Raw genomic sequence first — 9,456 nt, forward strand, 5'->3', positions numbered from 1 at the left:
CCCTTTCACATCAATGTTTCTCTCTCTCTCCCTCCCACTCTATCTGAACAAAAATGGAAAAAATGCCCTCGGGTGAGGATAAAAAAAAGAAATGGCCCTGGCCGGTCTGGCTCAGCGGTTAGAGCATCAGCCTGTGGTCCAGAGAGACCCGGGTTTGGTTCCCGCTAAGGGCATGTACCTCGGTTGCATTTTGTCCCCGGCCCTGGTTGGGTCGTGTGGGTGGCAGCCACTCGATGTGTCTCTTTCACGTCGATGCATCTCTCTCTCTCTCCCTCCTACTCTATCTGAATAAAATATGGAAAAATGTCCTTGGGTGAGGATTTAAAAAAAAAATTGTCTTTAAAAAAAAAAAGAAATGGACAAAAGATCTGAGCAGATACTTCACAAAATAACATATAAATGGCCAATAAGCCCATGGAAAGTATTTATCTTTAGTCTTCAATAAAATGCTATTGAAGCCCTGGCTGGTTTGGCTCAGTGGTTGGAGCATCGGCCTGCGGACCAGAGAGTCCCGGGTTTGGTTCCCGCTAAGGGCATGTACCAAAAAATAAAAATAAAAAAATAATTTGCCCTGGCCAGTTTGGCTCAGCGGTTAGAGCATCCGCCTGCGGTCCAGAGAGACCCGGGTTCGGTTCCCGCTAAGGGCATGTACCTCGGTTGCAGTTTGTCCCCGGCCCTGGTTGGTCGTGCGGGTGGCAGCCACTCGATGTGTCCCTTTCACATCGATGTTTCCCTCTCTCTCTCTCTTCCTCTCTCTCCCTCCCACTCTATCTGAACAAAAAATGGAAAAATGTCCTCGGGTGAGGATTAAAAAAAAATAAAATAAAATAAAAAATAAAATAAAATGCTATTGAAGACCACAATGAGATATTTCTCCACACTCACTAAAATAGTTAAATTTTTTTTCCTTTTCTTTTTTTATTGATTTGAGAGAGAGAGATAGAAACATCGATGAGAGAGAACATCAACTGGCTGCTTCCAGCATGCCCCCCACTGGGGATCGGGCCCACAACATGGGCATGTGTCCTGACCCGGAATTATACCGACGACCTCTTGGTGCATGGGTTGACGCTCAACCACTGAGCCACACCAGCCAGACAAAATGGTTAAATTTTAAATAACTGACAATACCAAATATAAGGATGTAGAGCAATTGGAGTTCTCATACAGTGTTGGGAATGTAAAATGTACTATCTATTTGGAACAATATATAGCAGTTCCTTATAAAACTAAGCATATACCTGCCCTATGACCCAGCAATTATGCTCTTAGTTATTCATGAGAAATGAAAACAGCCAGGGGTAGGCAACAGTGAGCTTATAGTTGTGAGTACGTGAAACAGGGTTGATAAAGCTATTGTAATAATCATAACTTGCATGTCTTTTTTTTTATCCTCACTCGAGGACCTTTTGCATTTATCTTCAGATAGAGCAGGAGGGAGAGAGGGAGGAAAAGAGAGAAACATCAATGTGAGAGAGACACATCTACTGGTTGACATCCACATGACCCCAACTGGAGCAGGGGACAAACTGCAACCAAGGTACGTGCCCTTAGCGGGAACTGAACCTGGGTCTCTCTGGTCCATAGGCCGATGCTCTAACCACTGAGCCAAGCCAGCCAGGGCAAACTTGCATGTCTTTTTCCATAAAAACAACTATAAACCTACTGCTGCCTGCTCTGGTATAGTCACACAAAGACTGGAAGAATGTTTATAGCAGTTTTCTTCATAATAGCCAAAAAGTGGCTACAACCCAGGTGTTTATCATTAAGAAAAAAAAGGGTAGCACTGGCCGGGTGACTCTGTTGGATGGAGTGTCCTCCCAAACACTAAAAAGTCGCAGGTTTGACCCCCAGTCAGGGCATGTACAGGAGGCAACTGCTCCATCTTTCCCTCACATCAATGTTTCTCTCTCTCTTTTCCTTTTTCTCTCTCTAAATATCAATTTAAAAACAAACAAACAAACAAAAACATATCCTGGGGTGAGGATTAAAAAGGAAAAAGAAAGGATAAATTGTGATATATCTCTACAATGGGATACTACTTAGTAATAAAATATAAACTGACAAACTATGGATACATACAACATGGATGAATCTCAAAACACAGTGAATAAAAGAAGTCAGACATAAAAACACATCCTGTTTTATCCCATTTATATGAATTAAACAGACAAAACTAATCTATGACCGAAATGTCTCGGGTTCAACTCTGGTCAGGGGCACATGCCTGGGTTGCAGGTTCAATACCTGGCCCCATTCGGGGTTGTGTGTGTGTGTGTGTGTGGGGGGTCAGTTGATGAGTCTCTCTCATGTTGCTGTCTCTCTCTCTCTTTCTCCCTCTCTCTCTTTCACTCTCTAAAAATCAATGGAGGGATTAATTTTCGGGTGAGGATTAACAACAACAACAAAAAGAATAAAAGGGATTCTGCCAAAGTTGAAGGTCCAGAGAAGAGAGCCTGAGACTCTGAATCAACTGGAAATTGTGGCTGATAAGACAGATCTCTCCAGAAAGGAGAAGGGGAAACTAAGAGGGGACATTCTAGCTGAGTCCAAATGCCCCAAGTACTGAGGTTTGGAGCAGGAAGTTGATTTTATTGTCATAGTCCCATAGGGCATGGGCTGAACTCTGTTCCCCAAAAGATGTTGAAGTCCTAACTTCCACTACCTGTAAACATGACCTTATTTGGAAACAGGGTCTTTGCAGATGGTCAAGTGAAAATGAGGTCATTAAGGGGAACCCTAATCCACTATGACTGGTGTCTTTTTTTTTTATTCTCACCCGAGGACACTTTTTGCATTTATCTTCAGAAAGAGCAGGAGGGAGGGAGAGAGAGAGAGAGAGAAACATCAACGTGAAAGGGACACATTGAGTGGTTGCCACCCGCACAACCCCAATTGGGACCGGAGACAAACTGCAACCAAGGTACGTGCCCCTAGCAGGAACCGAACCCGGGACTCTCTGGTCCACAGGCCGATGCTCTAACTGCTGAGCCAAATTGACCAGGGTTGACTGGTGTCTTTATAAAACAAAAAATGGAAATTCAGGCACCGAGGTAGATAAGAATGGAGAAAAGATGCTGTGAAGACGATGGGAGAAGAGGGCCATCTAGGTTCTCCCCCAAACCTCTCAGAAGGAACTGACCCTTGGACTTCTAGCCTCCAGAACTGTGAGACAATAAACTTCAGTTATTTATACACATACATGAAAAAAAAAACAAACAAAAAAACAACCCACACACACCCACAAAACTAATCTGTGGTAAAAAAAAAAAAAAAATCAGAATGATGGCTCTCGGGCAGGGGGACGTGGTGGCCAGGATAATGATCTACATCTTAATAGGGGTTTGGATGTCATACAGCAACCAAGTGGTAGGGCAGGAATTTGAACCCGGGTGGCCTGACCCCAGAGGCCATGGTTTTAACTACCAAATTGCATTGCTTTGCCCATGGGATGCTTCAGCCTTGGGTATGGATAAGATTACACAGGAAGAGTTCCCTGTGAAGCCAGGAGACTAAGAAGGACCTCCTACAGAGGAAGGGGGAAGACCAGGGGAGATGAATCATGAAAACCAATGAGGGTAGAGCTTACTCAAGAGTGCCTATCAGTGTGGAATAGTGCTGAGAGTCCAGCGAGAGATGGGCAGGGACAGGCCATTGTTCTTGACATCTATGAGGGCATGTGTGGCATGGGCCAGAACAGTTTCATTGGACTGGTGGAGACATGGCCAGCTGGCACTGTACTGAAGAAGTGAGGGAGGGAAGACAGTGAGTATGAATAACTTTCCCAAGAAGTTTGTATGGAGGGGGGAGAAGATAGTAATTACAGTGCTAGTTAGATGGCTGGAATTTCCTTGCAGAGGCTCAATCCTGACCACAGCTGATACCATCCAGAGATGCTTGACTTTGCCCACCCACCAGAGCTGCTACTTGTCCTTCTGTGAGGTGAAGTTCTGTTGGCCACAGTAAGCCTCTGACAGCCCCAGGACTTCATGTGGAAACTTGAGATCAGCTGACCCCACCACTGCTCACATCCTGCCATCCTTGTCAGGACTCAATGGGCGTCTGTCCTTCTGCATTCAGCCCAGTGCTTCCTCTTCCTGACCTTGCATTGCCTCCCACCCCCATCCTTGCACCTGCACCTCCTTCAGCTCAGATCGTCCTTGCTCCTCTGCTTTTCTGAGGACACCCTTCCTTTAAAGTGATGTCACTTATTCTTCCAGGTGCACAAAACAAGTGGTGGTGGGAGCATGGACAGTCAACCTGCTCTGGGCTCTCTGTTTCCTATAGTTAGTATGGCTCAGTTAGGAATGCATCTAGCAGCAAGTAACAGAAGACCTGATTAAAGCAGATTGAATGATGAGGAGGTCTAGAGCAAGTTGAGGGCTCATTGATTCATTGAGTTTTGTTTTTTCTCTTTATTGATTTCAGAGCGAGAGGAAGGGAGAGGGAGAGAGATATAAACATCGATGAGAAAAAGGATCAATCAGCTGCCTCCTGCATGCCCCCCACTGGGGATTTGGCCCACAATGTGGTTATGTACCCTTACTGGGAATTGAACCATCAACCTCTTGGTGCCTGGGTCAATGCTCAACCACTGAGCCACACCAGCCGGGCAGGCCATGGAGAGTTTTTTACCTCCTTGCAGTTATTCTATCCCCAGCAGTTGATGGTATCTCTCTTCACAGTTGCAACATGGTCGCAGCTGTTCCAGTCTCACATGTGGACTTGCCATTGAAGAAGAACAAAATATTCCCTAAGAGCCCCCTAAGGTCCTATTGGTAGAGGGGAATGGAAATACTGTGATTGGCTAGGTCAATGAGATTCATCCCCTAAATGCATGGGAGGGGAACACCTGTACAAAATCTAGACTTTGCCTGCAAGGAGAAAGGCTTAATGCTAAGTAGGCACCATCAGTGTTTGCCTTGATAGTCATAAATTCCTCTTCCTTTATAAGAGCCAGCGATTTCACCTTCCATTGAGAAAATGTGCAGCATGCGGCTTAAGGACAATAGTGCTTGCGCCAGACTAACTGGATTTAAATCCCAGCTTACTTGCAGCTCTTGGCCTTGGGTAGGTTACTTAACCTTTCCACACGGCAATCTACTACTCATCTGTAAAATGAGGGCTATCAGCACTATCCAATAGAACTTTCTGTAATGATGGAAATGTCCATGTCTATGCTAATCTAGTAGCCATTAGCCATATATAACTGTTGATCATTTGAACTATGGCTAGTGCATCTGAAAAATTGAATTTTTAAATGAAAATAGTCACATATGGTTAGTGGCTACTGTGTTGGGCACATAGTTCTATCCCATAGTATCACAGGACAAAATGTACAGAGCTTAGATTTTTTTTTTTTTTCCTTTATTGATTCCAGAGAGAGAGAAAGTGAGAGGGTGAGAGAGACAGAAACATTGATGAGAGAACATTGACTGGCTGCCTCCTGCATGCACCCTACTGGGGATTGGGCCCACAACCTGGGCATGTGCCCTGACCGGTAATCAAACTGGTGACCTCTTGGTAAATGGGTTGACGCCCAATCACTTAGCCACACTGGCCGGACCAGAGCTTAGATATTTTTAAAGTAGGAATTGAAGTAATATATAAACCCTCACTAAATCTTAGTTATTATTTTTGCTGTCATCCACTGATGTCCTGGACACTTTCCCACACTCCTTGAACATGTTGGGATCTGACTCACTATCTTCCTATTTACCTTCAGGTCTTCTGCAAAGTCAGATGACTTTAATGTGCATGCAGGTAATCTAGCAGCACCCTGGCTTCTTGGTTTCTTACCCTCCTCAACTCTAATGACTCACCTCCACATCATCATAGCTACTCATTCCAAGAGCCACAACCTGGTCTTTAGGTCTATTGAGACTTCCAGCTCCTTGGCTATTTTTTCCTTACCCACCAGCTCCTCATGTCTTTACTTTTCTTAAACCAGCCTCAGTTCCACTCTGCTTCACCTCTATTCTGCCAATAAATGGTCTCTTCCTCCATCTGAATTGTTCTCCTGGCTTCATACTTACACCTTAAATCCCTCCACTACGCTACAGCTAGACTGGTCTCTCTACTAAATTTCATTATATTACTCACTTGCCCTAAATCCTCTAATGCTCCCCATTGCCAATTGTTGCCCATTTCCAGAAGGTACCATGCTCCCATAGTATCTGTGCTTTGGCATAATCTTGATCCTCTTCCTGGTTTAACTATTTTCTTGTCCTTTGCCTAAATAACTCCTATTTTTCCTTCAAGATTTAGTTCTGTCATCACCTTCTCCAAGAACATCTCCCTGGTCTCACCTGTCCTTTACCTAGTCTAGGTGTCCCTCCTGTGTACTCCTACAGTACCCTGTGCTTCCCTGCAGTCACAGCCCCACTTATCCTGTAGTATCATTGTTTGTTAACTAATCAGACTCCCCCTCTCAGCTTTAAGAGCCTAAGAAAAGACACCCAACACATTTTTGTTTTTTTAAAATCCTCACCTGAGGATATTTTTCCATTTATCTTCAGATAGAGTGGGACAGGGAGAGAGAGAGAGAAACATCAATGTGAGAGAGACACTGATTGGTTGTTCCTGCATGACCAGGGCCAGGACTGAACTGCAACCGAGGTACATGCTTTTGATGGGGATCAAATGCGAGACTCTTTGGTCCTCAGACCAGTGCACTAACCACTGAGCAACCGGCCAGGGCCCAATAAATTTTTGTTGAATTAACTGGACATAGATTCTGGGCAGATTGGTTTTGTTTGCTTGCTATCAGTTTGATTATACTTTTTTTTTTTTTTTTTTTTTTTAGTAAAAGGCGAAGAGAAACCAGAGTATGATTATACTTTTTTTAAAGGTGGGAGAGATTTGAACATGTTTAAATGCTGAGGATAAAACGCTGTAATAATTAGAAACGAGAGGTTGCAGATTTGGAGGATTGAGGGCACAATATAAAGGAACAGTGCCTGGGGAAGCAGAAGGGAGGGGCCCTGAGCACAGGTGAGGGAACATACCTTGGGCAGGGGCAGGGATACAGATACGCTCTCCTCTGAGCCTGAGAGAGGACACAGGTGCTGATGAACACATTTGTTGATAGGGTGCAGGAAACTGGGGGAGTTTCCAACTGAGGGCCTCTGTTTCCTCTAATCTAGGTGGGGGGTTGGTATCAAGGTGGATGGAAATTTTGGAACAATGGCAACGGTCTGAGAGTCAGTACTGGCTAGGAGCCCACAGCTGCTTCCCACACTTCTTCATTTATCCTTCAATCCTCCACAAATCCCAGCCTGCTGCCCAATGCTCCTGAACATGGTACCCACTCATCTTATCTGTGAAGGTACTGAGCTCCTGCCATCAATCCATCACTAAATTTCGTCCTTATGTAAGAGAGTGTATGTAAAACATTTAGCCCAGCCCCAGGTACACAGTAAACACTCAGTAAATGGCAGTCCTTGTATTTACTAGCAAGAAAAAATGTTGTCTTCTGTTGCTACACAGCAGTGTTTACATGATGATTTGATTCCCTGTCTTCCAGGAGCTTATGTTCTTGTCAGAGAAGAAGGGTGTACCTGTAAAATAATTAAAAAACAATGCAAAGTGATTTGTGGTGGTAACCAACTTCCAAATGATGCTTTTAAAAAATCACAACCTGGCCCTGGCCGGTTTGGCTCAGCGGTTAGAGCGTCCGCCTGCGGTCTGGAGAGACCCGGGTTCGGTTCCCGCTAAGGGCACGTACCTCGGTTGCAGTATGTCCCCGGCCCTGGTTGGTCGTGCGGGTGGCAGCCACTCGATGTGTCCCTTTCACATCGACGTTTCCCTCTCTCTCTCTCTCTTCCTCTCTCTCCCTCCCACTCTGTCTGTACAAAAAATGGAAAAATGTCCTCGGATGAGGATAAAAAAAAAAAATCACAACCTGGACTAAAAATATCTTTTACATCAAGACCTAGAATTCAGTTACATATATAAAACAAACAAGTTTCATTAGATACTACTTATCCTAACTTCTTAGTGTGATGCATTCTGGTATTTTCTATTCTACTTTGTTTCTTTTTTTTTTATCCTCACCTGAGGACATTTTTCCATATTTTGTTCAGATAGAGTGGGAGGGAGAGAGAGGAAGAGAGTGAGAAACATCGACGTGAAGGGACACATCGAGTGGCCGCCACCCGCACGACCAACCAGGGCCGGGGACAAACTGCAACCGAAGTACGCGCCCTTAGCGGGAACCGAACCCGGGCCTCTCCGGACCGCAGGCCAACGCTCTAACCGCTGAGCCAAACTGGCCAGGGCTCTACTTTGTTTCTTAAAAAGTGATGATAGTGTTTACTGTTATGGGTTGAGCTGTGTCTCTTGAATATTCATATATTAATATGCTTAATTCCTATGTCCCTCAAAAATTCACATTCATATTGGGTAACCCCAGTACCTCAGGATGTGACCTTGTTTGGAGACAGTATCTTTACAGAAGTAATCAAGTTAAAATGAGGTCATTAGGTTGGGTCCTAATCCAATCCAACTGGTGTTCTTAGAAAAAAAGATGTTTGGAGACTCACATACAGAGAGAGCACCATGTGTACATAAAGATGGCCACCTACAAACCAAGAAGAGAGGCCTGGAACAGAGTCTTTCTCTCAGCCATCTGAAGAGACCAACCCTTCCAACACCTTGATCTTGGACTTCTAGCCTCTAGTACTGTGAGACAATACATTTCTGTTGCTTAAGCCACCCGGTTTGTGATGTTCTGTTATGGCAGCCCTAGCAAACTAATGCACTCACCAAATTGATGTTGTGACTCAATTGGGTTTCAACCTGCAGTACACTTACCACAAAGTTCTTTTTTTCTATGGTTTCTTTTGTGCAATCTTAACAGCCACTTGGTGGGGTGGTAGGGTAAGGCAAGTATGACACTCACTCTCAGGGTCATGAAAGTAGGGGTGTCATTACTGAAACTGTAGCCAACCCTGCAATTGTACAACCTGAAGATGAGTGCCTCCTTACATTTTACATCCTAAACACCTCCCTAGCCTAGGTCGTGTAAAGTAGATGTAACTGTTGTCTCTATTTAAGGGGTTGACACAAAGGGGAATCAGACCCTAACCAGATTTGCCTTTGAATTGTGGGTTCTTTCCATGATAGCACAGCATCTCTATCGGTGCAGTCAGTTAGAGGGTATGACAATAAATACTGTTTCCTACCAGTACTTGCTCTTCACCTTCCTACCCACAAAAGTAGGCAAAGTTAGAGACTGCATTCACTCCTTTCCTTCTCTTGCAAAAATTCAGGGTAACTTGGACCTTCTGAGACCCTTAGTTGACGAAGCCTGATTCAGCCACTGTCTGTGGATGTCTGCAGGCAGAGTGGGCACCTGGGAACATATACAAACCGTGTGTGTTGTGAGTTCCTTTGTGCAAACACCACGATCCTAGGACAGATTTCCTGCTGGCCAACTCCACCCTTGCTCTCCCT

This window comes from Molossus molossus, unplaced genomic scaffold (genome assembly GCF_014108415.1).
Source record: "Molossus molossus isolate mMolMol1 unplaced genomic scaffold, mMolMol1.p scaffold_m16_p_10, whole genome shotgun sequence".
Classification (NCBI taxonomy): Eukaryota; Metazoa; Chordata; class Mammalia; order Chiroptera; family Molossidae; genus Molossus; species Molossus molossus.